The sequence below is a fragment of the Triticum dicoccoides genome, chromosome 6B (assembly GCF_002162155.2).
Source record: "Triticum dicoccoides isolate Atlit2015 ecotype Zavitan chromosome 6B, WEW_v2.0, whole genome shotgun sequence".
Lineage (NCBI taxonomy): Eukaryota > Viridiplantae > Streptophyta > Magnoliopsida > Poales > Poaceae > Triticum > Triticum dicoccoides.
This window is the reverse complement of record NC_041391.1, coordinates 524,682,417-524,697,465: the sequence shown is the minus strand read 5'-3', so window position 1 is coordinate 524,697,465 and position 15,049 is coordinate 524,682,417. Positions and strand designations below refer to the sequence as shown.

General features: G+C 45.2%; 1 pseudogene; it reads right to left on the bottom strand.

The window, feature by feature from the left end:
- LOC119321242 overlaps positions 1 to 11,109 on the bottom strand; it is a 66,292-nt pseudogene extending 55,183 nt beyond the window's left edge.
- Positions 11,110 to 15,049: the final 3,940 nt, after the last annotated feature.

The following is a 15,049-nucleotide window of genomic DNA, read 5'->3' as shown; positions in this document are numbered from 1 at the left end:
TTTGAAGCTCCCAGAATCCGGTTTAACATCCGGTTCAAGAAGAAATATCTCTCGCAAAGTTCGAGTTCTCAATCACTTGGGGGCTTCTGCTTATAAAGCGACGTCCTATTTGTCCATTAAACCGGCTATCATGCCACAACAAAGCTTGGGAGCTTCACACCCAAGGGGCCAAAGAGAGTATTGTTGCTAAAGCACAACTCAAACATAGGCACCCATTGAGCACAGCTCACAAAGTTACTTGGGGGCTCTTTGTGCAAAGCAACAAAGAGTTTGAAAGGACCCTTGTAATAGGCTATCAAGCCACAGCTTGGAAGCCTGGTGTATTCACCTAAAACCCCGGGTTAACCTGCCTTCATCAAGTAAGCCACTCCTGTCCAGGTAATCCTGGTATGACCCGCCGAACGTTTGATAAGATAATCTTATACAGACCCTGAACTTGTTAAAGTTAAAACGATGATTGGTTAATTGGAGGCCCATCTTAAAAGGCTTTGTCAAATGGTTTAACTCAGCGGCCTGGCAGCCCATGAAAAGCCTCGAATTTGGGTCTGGCAGCCCTTGAAAAGCCTCGACTACAAGTTTTCATTTGCTTTTATTTATCAAAGTTTTTTCTCCTTTGATAAGGTTTTGAGGTAAACCGGCATCTATTGACCCGGCCTGACTATAAGTCGTCAACTATAAACTGGTGTTTTTTAACCCGGCCTGGCTTTGACTATAAGTTGCCAGGATGATCATCCGGTGTTTATTATAACCCGGCATGGCTTCATTATAAACCAGCAAAGCATGGTGGAAGTTACCAGCAAAGCATGGTGGGAGTTATCAGTACTCCAGATTTGGGTTATTACCCTTACTACAAGAAAGTTGGTAAACCAACGATGTGATTCAATATCACAGGTATGATATATTTCATATTTTATTATCCTTGCAGCCTTGGTTACAAACCCGGGTTATATGTTGGGCATTATGACCCGTCCGGCGGTAAACCGCTAGGACACTTTAAACTTGTTGTATGCAGAAACAGGTTGAATAAAGCATAACTATAAATCACCGGTGTTATTAACCCGGCCTGGCTTTAAGACGATAAATCGCCAGTATATGATGAGAAATTATCCGGTGTTTGTTAACCCGGCCTGGCTTTGGACTATAAGTCGCCAGTATATATTTGGATTGCGCCATTGGAATCATGCGCTTATAAATCATTGGGTATATTATTCAAATCTTTAATAGCCAACATGGCTGGATTTTTATTATGGTTATCAATAACCAATATTATGGTTGAGGTTTTCAAAGTCGCTTTAGCGCAATGGCTATCATATTATCAATGGATATGATTTATTCTACAATGGAGGGAATAGTCCTGAGTCGCTGCAGGCTTACGACCCGGCACTTGGGGGCTACATTATTTAAGTTGAGATTACATCAAATACACAAGTCTCATGTCACTGCAAGCATGCACCATGACACTTGGGGGCTAATGCAAAGCCATTGTTTGCTCACCTTGTTGAAGACCCGACTCATCACATCGTAATGAGCCGGCCCTAGGGGGCTACCAATTGCTCCTGTCAACAATTCAAGGTACAAAGCTTTTTATTCATTACATTGAAGGGTCCACTGCTTAGTTGGTAAAGCACAAGGCTCTTAACCTTATGGACGTGGATTCAAGCCCCATGATGGGGGTTACATCATATGTTGTTATTTTCATTGAAGTATATATCAAGTCCCAGCTCAATATTATCTTACTGAGTCGGCCCTTAGGGGCTACACATCATTGCTCAAATCTACATCATTATATTTACAAAGTCCCTACTCATTATTGCATAATGACCCGGCCCTTGGGAGCTACACTGATTGATCTTTTTATGAGCATAAGGAAATTCCAAGTCCCAGGTTGCTGCAAGCATGACAACCCGACACTTGGGGGCTACATAATATGGAGTATTCAGTTTTTACTAGTGACTGAGATGAACAACATGGATTTCTTCAAAGTGGCAGTAATTATATGGAAACATGTCTCAAATCATCACTTTGTTCTGTTCAAGACTTGGGGGCTACAGGTAATATGGATATAAGAGAGAAATATCTTCCAATTTTCAGTTTTGAGCTAACCAGATTGACCCGATGTCTGCAACAATTATGACCCGGCGTCACCAACAATTATTGACCCAGCGTCACCAATCATGATGGCCTGGTGTCTGCAACAATCATAAACCGGCGTCATCAATAATCATGAACCGGCGTTGGCAACAATCATGAACCGGTGCTGGCAACAATCATGACCCGGAATTATCAGTTTTTATAACCCGGCAATTTTGGAAATGATACATCGACAAGTTCTATATTTTCAAACCGACTGAATATCAGTTGAAATATTTGAAGACCAATATTTTTGTCAAGTCAGAGCATTGAAGGCCGAGTGAGATGGATTCTTTATTTACAATATTTTTTCTACAAGCAAATTGATTATGAAGCTGGTCTACTCACCCGGATTTTCTAGAATGAGGAGATGACAAAGATTTAAGGATGATCAGGTGCTGGTTTACAAGAATTTTTAACCCGGAGTACAACTTGTCAAAGTTGTTTCTTGTGTTTGTTTACAGGATCAATTTACCATGGATAAATCCAAGCTAAACTGGGGGCTAATGTCGGGGATATACCCCGCGGTATGAACCGGCCGGAAATATGACCCGGCCGGGCTTGGCGGTTTACTTGAGACCCGGTTGACACTTGGTGATTCACTGGCGACCCGCCCTGACCAGACAGTTTACAAGCAACCTTCCTGAACATTATGATGCACTGGTAACCCGGCGGGCGGCGGACGGATGACAACGCCCAAGGCCCAGAAGGCCGTTTTATGTTAATAGTGGGACGGTTTATGAGGAAAGCACAAGGAATACTCTCCTACAAAGGAAGCAAGACTAGGACTCCACTTGTAATAGAGTAATCCTAATCCTACTAGGACTAGTCATGTAACCCGTCCCTTCAACATATATAAGGAGGGGCAGGACTCCCCAAAGAGGGACAAGCAACAAGAAACAATCTCTAGGGCTAGACACAACTAGAGGAGAGCCGGTTTACGGCAACTCCCTCATGATCATAATGAGACCTAGCCACAAACAGCATGTAAGGTTATTACCGGATGCTGTTTCCCGGGGCCCGAAGCTGTCTAAGTCCTTGTCTTGGTTGCGTCTCTCGATTCCGCCCAACCCCTCTCAAGCTACCGCATAGATGCGTTGGCCTCACGACTAAGTCCTCACACTAAGGACATCTGCCGTGACAATTCCACGACAATCACCCATTTACATTGTGAGGTTTGACAGCACACAAGGTGTTCCTACGGTATTCGGGAGTTGCATAATCTCATAGTCTGAGAAACATGTATAAGTCATGAAGAAAGCAGTAGCAATGAAACTGTAACGATCATAATGCTAAGCTAACGGATGGGTCATGTCCATCACATCATTCTCCTAATGATGTGATCCCATTTATTAAATGACAACACATTTCTATGGTTAGGAAACATAACCATCTTTGATTAACGAGCTAGTCAAGTAGAGGCATACTAGGGACAATATGTTTTGTCTATGTATTCACACATGTACTAAGTTTCCAGTTAATACAATTCTAGCATGAATAATAAACATTTATCATGAAATAAGGAAATAAATAATAACTTTATTATTGCCTCTAGGGCATATTTTCTTCAGTCTCACACTTGCACTAGAGTCAATAATCTGGTTCACATCGCCATGTGATTTAACATCAATAGTTCACATATGTATGTGATTAACACCCATAGTTCACATCGCCATGTGACCAACAACCAAAGGGTTTACTAGAGTCAATAATCTAGTACACATTGTTATGTGATTAACACCCAAAGAGTACTAAGGTGTGATCATGTTTTGCTTGTGAGAGAAATTTAGTCAAGGGGTCTGTCACATTCAGAGTCGTATGTATTTTGCAAATATTCTATGTCTACAATGCTCTGCATAGAGTTACTCTAGCTAATTGCTCCCACTTTCAATATGTATCCAGATTGAGACTTAGAGTCATCTGGATCAGTGTAAAAGATTGCATCAATGTAACTCTTACGACAAACTCTTTATCACCCCCATCACCAAGAAACATTTCCTTAGTCCTCACTAAGGATAATTTTGACCGTTGTCCAATGATCTACTCTTAGATCACTATTGTACCACAAGGTACACAATAGGTCTGGTACACAACAACATACTTTATAGAACCTATGACTGTGGCATAGGGAATGACTTTCATAATCTTTCTATTTTCTGCCACGGTCGGGCTTTGAGTCTTACTCAACTTTACACCTTGTAATACAGATAAGAACTCCTTCTTTGACTGATCTATTTTGAACTCTTTCAAAAAACTTGTCAAGGTATTTACTCATTGAAAAATCTTATCAAGCGTCTTGATCTATCTCTATAGATCTTACTACCCAATATGTAAGCAGCTTCACCGAGGTCTTTCATTGAAAAACTCTTATTCAAGTATCCCTTTATGCTATCCATAAATTCTATATCATTTCCAATCAACAATATGTCATCCACATATAATATTAGAAATGCTACAGAGCTCCCACTCACTTTCTTGTAAATACAGGCTTCACCGCAAGTCTGTATAAAACCATATGCTTTGAGCACACTATCAAAGCGTTTATTCCAACTCCAAGAGGCTTGCACCAGTCCATAAATGGATCGCTGGAGCTTGCACACTTTGTTAGCACCCTTTGGATTAACAAAACCTTATGGTTGCATCATATACAACTCTTCTTCTAGAAATCCATTCAGGAATGCAGTTTTGACATCCATATGCCTGATTTCATAAAATATGGCAACTGCTAACATGATTCAGACGGATTTAAGCATCGCTACAGTTGACAAAATCTCATTGTAGTCAACACCTTGAACTTGTCGAAAACCTTTTGTGACAAGTCGAGCTTTGTAGATAGTAACACTACTATCAGTGTCCGCCTTCCTCTTGAAGATCCATTTATTTTCTATGGCTTGCTGATCATCGAGCAAGTCCACCAAAGTTCACACTTTGTTCTCATACATGGATCCCATCTCAGATTTCATGGCCTCAAGCCATTTCGTGGAATCTGGGCTCATCATCGCTTCCTCATAGTTCGTAGGTTCATCATGGTCTAGTAACATGACTACTGGGACAAGATTACCATACCACTTTGGTGAGGATCGTACTCTGGAAGACCTACGAGGTTCGGTACTAACTTGATCTAAAGTTTCATGATCATCATCATTAGCTTCCTCATTAATTGGTGTAGGAATCACTGGAACTGATTTCTGTGATGAACTACTTTCCAATTTGGGAGAAGGTACAATTACCTCATCAAGCTCTACTTTCCTCCCACTCACTTCTTTCGAGAGAAACTCCTTCTCTAGAAAGGATCCATTCTTAGCAACGAATATCTTGCCTTCGGATCTGTGATAGAAGGTGTACCCAACAGTTTCGTTTGGGTATCCTATGAAGATGCACTTCTCCGATTTGGGTCTGAGCTTATCAAGTTGAAGCTTTTTCACATAAGCATCACAACCCCAAACTATAAGAAACGACAACTTTGGTTTCTTGCCAAACCACAGTTCATAAGGCGTCGTCTCAACGGATTTTGATGGTGCCATGTTTAATGTGAATGTAGCTGTCTCTAATGCATAACCCCAAAACGATAGTGGTAAATCGGTAAGAGACATCATAGATCGCACCATATCCAATAAAGTGCGGTTACGATGTTTGCACTCACCATTATGCTGTGGTGTTCCAGGTGGCGTGAGCTGTGAAACTATTCCACATTGTTTTAATTGAAGGCCAAACTCATAACTCAAATATTCTCCTCCACGATCAGATCGTAGAACCTTTATTTTCTTGTTACGATGATTCTCCACTTCAATCTGAAATTCTTTGAACTTTTCAAATGTTTCAGACTTGTGTTTCATTAAGTAGATATACCCATATCTGCTCAAATCATCTGTGAAGGTCAGAAAATAACAATACCCGCCACGAGCATCAACACTCATTGGACTGCATACATCGGTATGTATTATTTCCAATAAGTCACTAGCTCATTACACTGTTTCGAAGAACGGAGTTTCAGTCATCTTTCCCATAAGGAACGGTCCGCAAGCATCAAATGATTCATAATCAAGTGATTCCAGAAGTCCATCAGCATGGAGTTTCTTCGTACACTTTACACCGATATGACCCAAATGGTAGTGCCACAAATAAGCTGCATTATCATTATCAACTTTGCATCTTTTGGCATCAATACTATGAATATGTGTATTACCACGATCGAGATTCAATAAATCATCAACACTGGGTGTATGACTATAGAAGGTTTTTTATTCATGTAAACAGAATAACAATTATTCTCTGTCTTAAATGAATAGCCGTATTGCAATTAACATGATCGAATCATATTCATGCTCAACGCAAACACCAAATAACATTTATTTAGGTTCAACACTAATCCCGGAAGTATAGGGAGTGCTCGATGATGATCATATCAATCTTGGAACCACTTCCAACACACATCATCACTTCATCCTCAACTAGTCTCTATTTATTCTGCAACTCCTGTTTCGAATTACTAATTTTGGCAACCGAACAAGTATCAAATACCCAGGGATTACTACGGGCACTAGTAAGGTACACATCAATAATATGTATATCAAATATACCTTTATTCACTTTGCCATCCTTCTTATCCGCCAAATATTTGGGGCAGTTCCACTTCCAGTGACCATTTCTTTTGCAGTAGAAGCACTCAGTTTCAAGCTTAGGTCTAGCTTTGGGCTTCTTCACGGGAGTGACAACTTGCTTGCCATTCTTCTTGAAGTTCCCTTTCTTTCCCTTTCCCTTTTCTTGAAACTAATGGTCTTGTTTAATCATCAACACTTGATGCTCTTTCTTGATTTCTACCTTCGTCGATTTCAGCATCACGAAGAGCTCAGGAATCGTTTTCGTCATCCCTTGCATACTATAGTTCATCAAGAAGTTCGAGTAACTTGGTGATGGTGACTAGAGAACTCTGCCAATCACTATCTTATCTAGAAGATTAACTCCCACTTGATTCAAGTGATTGTAGTACTCAGACATCCTGAGCGCATGCTCACTAGTTGAGCAATTCTCCTCCATCTTTTAGGCAAAGTACTTGTTATAGGTCTCATACCTCTTGACACGAGCATGAGTCTGAAATACCAATTTCAGCTCTTGGAACATCTCATATGCTCCATGACGTTTCAAAACATTTTTGAAGTCTCGGTTCTAAGCCGTAAAGCATGGTGCACTAAACTATCAAGTAGTCATCATATTGAACTAGCCAAACGTTCATAATGTCTGTGTTTGCTCCTGCAATAGGTCTGTCACCTAGCGGTGCATCAAGGACATAATTCTTCTATGCAGCAATGAGGATAAACCTCAGATCACGGACCCAGTCCGCATCATTGCTACTATCATCTTTCAACTTAGTTTTCTCTAGGAACACATATGAAAAACATAGGGAAGCTATAACGTGAGCTATTGATCTACAACATAATTTGCAAAATACTATCCAGACTAAGTTCATGATAAATTAAAGTTCAATTAATCATATTACTTAAGAACTCCCACTTAGATAGACATCCCTCTAGTCATCTAAATGATCACATGATCCAAATCAACTAAACCATGTCCGATCATCACGTGAGATGGAGTAGTTTTCAAAGGTAAACATCTCTATGTTGATCATATCTACTATATGATTCATGCTCGACCTTTCGGTATCCAGTGTTCCGAGGCCATATCTGCATATGCTAGGCTCGTCAAGTTTAACCCGAGGATTCTGCGTGTGCAAAACTGGCTTGCACCCGTTGTATGTGAATGTAGAGCCTATCACACCCGATCATCACGTGGTGTCTCAGCACGAAGAACTGTCGTGCATACTCAGGGAGAACACTTATACCTTGAAATTTAGTAAGGGATCATCTTATAATGCTACCGCCGTACTAAGCAAAATAAGATGCATAAAAGATAAACATCACATGCAATCAAAATATGTGACATGATATGGCCATCATCATCGTGTGCTCATGATCTCCATCACCGAAGCATCGGCATGATCTCCATGGTCACCGGCGCGACACCTTGATCTCCATCGTAGCATCGTTGTTGTCTCGCCAACTATTGTTACTACGACTATCGCTACCATTTAGTGATAAAGTAAAACAATTACATGGCGATTGCATTGCATACAATAAAGCGACAACCATATGGCTCCTGCCAGTTGCCGATAACTTTGTTACAAACATGATCATCTCATAAAACAAATTATATCACATCATGTCTTAACCATATCACATCACAGCAAGCCCTGCAAAAATAAGTTAGACGTCCTCTACTTTGTTGTTGCAAGTTTTACGTGGATGCTACGGGCTTCTAGCAAGACCTATTCTTACCTACGCATCAAAACCACAACGATTTTTCGTCAAGTGTCATGTTTTAACCTTCAACAAGGACCGGGCGTGGTCAAACTCGATTCAACTAAATTTGGAGAAACAGAAACCCACTAGCCACCTGTGTGTGAAGCACGTCGGTAGAACCAGTCTCATGAACGTGGTCATGTAATGTCGGTCTGGCCCGCTTCATCCAACAATACCACCGAATCAAAGTATGACATGCTGGTAAGCAGTATGACTATTATCGCCCACAACTCTTTGTGTTCTACTCGTGCATATAACATCTACGCATAGACCTGGCTCGGATGCCACTATTGGGGAACGCAGTAATTTCAAAAAAATTCCTACGATCATGCAAGATCTATCTAGGTGATGCATAGCAATGAGAGGGGAGAGTGTGTCCACATACCCTCGTAGACCGAAAGCAGAAGCGTTATGACAACGCGGTTGATGTAGTTGTACGTCTTCACGATCCGACTGATCCTAGCATCGAAGGTACGGCACCTTCGCGATCTGCACATGTTCAGCTCAGTGATGTCCCACAAACTCTAGATCCAACTGAGGTCCAGGGAGAGTTTCTTCAGCATGATGACATGGTGACGGTGATGATGAAGTTATCGACGCAGGGCTTCGCCTAAGCACTACGACGATATGACCGAGGTGGAAATCTGTGGAGGGGGGAACCGCACACGGCTAAAAGATCAACTTGTGTCTATGGGGTGCCCCTTCCCCCGTATATAAAGGAGGGAGGAAGAGAGGAGGCCAGCCAGGTTGGGCGCGCCAGGGGGAGTCCTACTTGGACTCCTAGTCCAAGTAGGATTCGGCCCCCCCTTTTCCTTTCTTCCACCGGAGGGAAAGGGAAGGGAGATAGAGGGAGAAGGAAAGAGGGGGGGCAGCCCCCTCCCCTAGTCCAATTTGGTTTGGGAAAGAGGAAGGTGTGCCCCTCCCTTGTAGCCTCTCTCATCTCCTCCAATAAGGCCTAATAGGCCCATTACTTCTCCCGAGGGGTTCCGGTAACCTCCCGGTACTCCGAAAATAATGCTTGAACCACTCGGAACCATTCTGATGTCCAAATGCAACCTTCCAATATATGAATCTTTATGTCTCGGCCATTTTGAGACTCCTCATCATGTCCGTGATCACATCCAGGACTCCGAACAACCTTTAGTACATCAAATCACATAAACTCATAATACTAATCGTCGTTGAACGTTAAGCGTGTAGACCCTACGGCTTCAAGAACTATGTAGACATGACCGAGACTCATCTTCAGTCAATAACCAATAGCGGAACCTGGATGCTCATATTGGTTCCTACATATTCTACGAAGATCTTTATCAGTCAAACTACATAATGACATACGTTGTTCCCTTTGTCATTGTTATGTTACTTGCCCGAGATTCGATCGTCGGTATCATCATACCTAGTTCAATCTCATTACCGGCAAGTCTCTTTACTCATTTCGTAATACTTCATCCCATAACTAACTCATTAGCTACAATGCTTGCAAGGCTTATAGTGATGAGCATTATCGAGAGGGCCCAGAGATACCTCTCCGAAACACAGAGTGACAAATCCTAATCTCGATCTATGCCAACCCAACAAAAACCTTCGGAGACACCTGTAGAGCATCTTTATAATCACCCATTTATGTTGTGACGTTTGATAGCACACAAGGTGTTCCTCCAGTATTCGGGAGTTGCATACTCTCATAGTCTGAGGAACATGTATAAGTTATGAAGAAAGCAGTAGCAATGAAACTGTAATGATCATAATGCTAAGCTAACGGATGGGTCATGTCCATCACATCATTCTCCTAATGATGTGATCATGTTTATCAAATGACAACACATGTCTATGGTTAGGAAACATAACCATCTTTGATTAACGAGCTAGTCAAGTAGAGGCATACTAGGGACACTATGTTTTGTCTATTTATTCATACATGTACTAAGTTTCCGGTTAATACAATTCTAGCATGAATAATAAACATTTATCATGAAATAAGGAAATAAATAATAACTTTATTATTGCCTCTAGGGCATATTTCCTTCAGCGATCCCCCCCCCCTCTGCAAGGGGAGGAGGAAGAAGAGGATGGCCTCCGAAGACTCGGAGGGGGTGGTGCCGAAGAGGGGGAAGATACCCTTTCAAACAGTTCGGACTCAGAGTCCGAACACATCCCCAAGAGACCTCCCAGGGTGAAGCCCCTGGCTGAATCGTAAGTTTTTCTAATCTTACCGTTCGTTTTCCGCTTACCTACCTCTGTTACGTAAGTTATATTATTAGTTACCTTTCAGCCCTCCTTGTGAGATTCCGAACACCCCCTCGTTGGAGGGGAACTCCCTGCCGCCCGAGTAGGAGGAGAGCGATGTGCCATCGATTGCCCCCTCACCTACTGGCATGGAGGACACCGAGGTGTTGTCCCGAAGGACTTCTCCTGGCCGAGGAGGGGCAGACGAGGCTGTCAGGAAGGCGCCTGAGGTTAACACCTCGGCCATCGAAGACCTGGGGGAGGTGACCCCCATGACAACCAATAGTGGGAGCCCCATCAGTCCGGGCCCCCGCCGCACACCATTCCAAAGGCCAATGCGGCTCTGGGAAGGGATGCGCAGCCCCCTTTGAGGGGGGAGCAGCAGCTCCATCAGCGGCCTCCGTTAATCCGGAGGCGGCTCATGCTCTGGAGGAAGCGCTGCAACACACTTCCATCATGGAGGAGCACCGCACCCTGATGGATGCGGTTATGGAAAAGGTTTAGTATGAAAAAAGCAGACTGAATGAAGCCTTCAATAGCCTATTAACGGGCTTTGAGGTATGTGACGTAATGCTCTAAAAGACATTTCATATGAAAGGATGAACCAGTGTATAGACAGTAGCCCCTGACACTCTGTCCGGATTAGAATAATTTGGATAGAGGATACCATGACAATTCAGACATTAATATATTGTGCTAATTTGTGTAACATGCATCCATGTGGGCGGCTACCGCCCATGCCACAGAGGTTTCCGAGCTTAATCAGAAGCTTCGAGTGGCCGATGAGGAGCTCGACGGCTCCTTTGCGGCGATCGTGAAGGGGTGGCAATCGGGGTGGTTCTACATCACCGAGCCGCGCGGTGCCAACTAGGCAGCGTCCCACGAGTTCCGATTCGGAGCCCCCATGCGGCTCACTTCCTGGGAGAAGAAGGGCCTGTCCTGGGGCGATTCTACGAAGCTGACCGGACTCCAGACATGCATCAAAAGCATGAAGGACAAGAACATCAAGCTTGTCAACGTGATCCAGGTCATGCTTGTTCGCCGGATCCTGCCCTGCCAAAGGCGGGCAGTCAATCTATGGGAGTTCATCCCGGCCGAACACCAGATGCTCCGGAAGCTCTACGACATGACGCATAAAGGCGCATGGAAGGTGCTTTTCAAGGCCTCCGAAGTACCTCCTCCCACATCCGAGGACCGCGGGCTTCATGCCGCGCGGGCCCCTAGTCAGGTGAGTTCTCATATTACCACCAGACCTGGTTCTTCCTAATATATTCACAGGAGAGCCTTAAGTAGTTATGCATATTTGTTTCAGGATTATGTGGAGACGGCGGAGCAGGTTTACTATCCGGCTGCGCTGCTAGAAGGCCCAGTCGATGCTCTCCTGACGGAGATGCTAGTCCCGGCATCGTACAAGGTGCCGGAGAAGAAGGCTGAGAAGAAGGCCCCGGGGACCTGAAAGGGTCTCCGTCGCAAGGTTGTGCCAGAGGCCTCGTCCGAGGACGACGAGGCGCACTCCTCCCACGAAGGGGAGCAAGAAGAAGAAGAAGACGCTCCATCCAGAAAGGATGAGGGGTCTGGGGAGGCGGACCAGGGGGGCGGAAAAGGCCCCCGGTGCAAGGCCATCTACCCTTGTCGTCTGATGACGACGAGACAGATTCTTCCCGCGGAGGCGGGAGGAACCAAGAAGAAACTCTACCTCCCCGCACTGGGGAGGAGAGAAAGAGAAAAGCCGCCCCGGAGGGGGAGGCTGGGGCATCCAAGAAGGGAAAGGCATCCCTTCCGGACTATTCCGCCACAGCCGCTCACAGCGAGGAGGGGTGGCTGGCCCGGGGGAAGCCCCCAGTGCAATCGTAAGTGTCCGCATTCTATCATGGTTTCACTTCATAGTTTTTATACTTATAGTGCCGAACATATATACAGTCCGGCCAGGGCTCACCCCGAGGTATCTTCCTCCGGGTCCCTGAGCGATTTGGCGATAAATTCGCTTCCGACGGCCACTACCCCTCAACATGCGGATGACACGGAGGTGTTGTCCTGAAGGCTCCCAGAGTAGGGGGAGGTGACTCTGGAGACACCCCACGGCGGGATTCCAGATGGCGGACACGCGGGGTTCAAGATCCCCGTGGATCGTGTCGATGAGATCCATGGCCAACCGGGCTCTCAGCCGAACACAATTCTGGAACCTTCGATGGTTCCGGACTCAGGCGGGCGACCCCTCGTTAGGGAGGGTGAGCCGTCTGTGTCGCGGACTTCCGTTGCACATGAGGCGCCGGACTTTCTACTGGAAGCACTTCGCGGCGCTTCCCTGGATGAAGGGCATCGTACTCTTATGAGTACGGTGATTCAGAAGGTTTCGTCCGCCAAAAGCGGACTAACCGAAGCTTGCACCAGCCTCCTAACAGGCTTCGAGGTAAGTAATAAATATGTGCAAAATTACCACCCGATAGGCAGTAGCCCCTGAAACTCTGTTTGGTGTTCGGAAAGAAAAGACAAATGGAGGGTCAATTATAATCCGCAGGAGTCTAATAATAAGTATTGTTGTTAATAAGCAGGCTATGTTGCTTGCTGCTGCTGCCCGTATTGCCGAGGTTGCCGAACTGAAGCGGGACCTGGAGCAGGCGCAGGGAGAGCTCGACCTCACGAAGAGGCAGCTCGAAGAGAACAAGGGTAAGTGATTCCCGCTCTTATGCATTTAAGGATAGGCGGAATTGGTGAGTCTAACACCTAAGTGTCGTGACTGTGTAACAGGGGCCACCGCCGAAGTGGCATCCCTGAAGAAGGCGCTATCCGAGGCCGAAGACAAGGCGGCCTCGGAGTGTAAGGAGCGCGAAAAGCAAAGTGCTAGGGTAGGTGAGGTACAGCAAGAGCTCCAGGACCTCGGCAAGCAATGCGAGTCCGTGGAGCATGATCTGAAGGTGAAAGAGGCCGAGCTTGCGAAGACCCTTGTGAATTTGAAAGACGCCAAGGCCGAAGCCGAGAAAGCACAGCAGGAGATCCAGGAGGCCAAGAAGATAGCAGCGAGTAAGAATTTCTTTATGTAAAGCAAACATGTGGAGGACGCGTTTCTTTTACTTACTCGGATTCGGAGCTCTCCAGGGGCATTCGCATATCTGCCACGCAGCGTATCAGACGCTGCGGAGTTCTACCGTGCCCAGGAGGGGAACTCAACGGAGAAGTTGTTCTGGTCCCAGTATGCTGGGGCCGAACACCCTATGCCTCTGAGTGACCAACTGAAGCAATTGGTCGAACTCCACAGGGCGGCCGAACTGGATATGAAAGGTTTCATAGTCCGGATGTGGCCTAGTGAGCTCATGCCCAGTAGCTACTTTGGCCTGATTAAGCGGATGGTGGATGTCTGCCCGCGGCTTGAGGTGATCAAGCGATCCGTTTGTATCGAGGGTACCCGCCGGGCCTTTGCCCGCGTCAAGGTGCATTGGGGCAAGCTGGATGCAAAGAAGCAGGTCAAGGACGGGCCACCGGAGGGCAAGGCGCATCGCCATCCCGAGCTGTACTATGATGGCGTTATGAAGGGTGCTCGTCTCATGGCTGATGAATGTACCAAGGACACCGTTTTTGAATGAATTAAGTTCTGTCATGTTTGTAATTTAAGGACGAAGTTACTTGCGCTATGTAGCACTTTTGTTATTTAAAATATTACCTTCTGTGCGGCTGTTTATAAAATCCTGAAAGTAGGCCAGTCGTCGGCTTCCGCCCCCATGTGACTAGCACTGACGTGTTTGTGGAAAACCCGGACACTCTTTATCCAAATGTTTGGTCCCTTAAGAAGGTGTCCGGCGCAGCGAACGAGACAATCGAACTATGCGGCTTTATAACTTTCACTTAGCCATAGAAGTCTACAATTTTAAATATCGGCGAAGCCCCTAGAATCCGGAAGGCCGGATTGGGGCGCTATATACGCCTAGATCGGACAAAGCCGATTTATCGCCTAAAGCGGAAAATCTTTAAGGATTTTAGTACCTCTCGAACAACGACTAGCTCTCGCCACATCATGCCGGTCAGTTTTCGGCTTTCTCTACTGAGGTGCTCGTCCGGAAGAACCGGGACACAATCGCAGTAGTTCTCCCTGCGCTACCTTAGCCGATATAACGGAACGTAAGGCACCAAAACAAGGGAGCCGGGCTATCCCAACTGTAGACCCAAGACATGATTTGGAGCTGATGCATATAATGTTATAAGTTCAGGGTGCCGCACTGTTGAAAGTGTTCGGACTTTATTTGCCATATTATGGGGCGCCATGAGAAGCCCCTGGCAAACTGACCGCACCAAGGTGTACGGGTGCAATATGAAATAATAATTTATAAGAGAAAAAA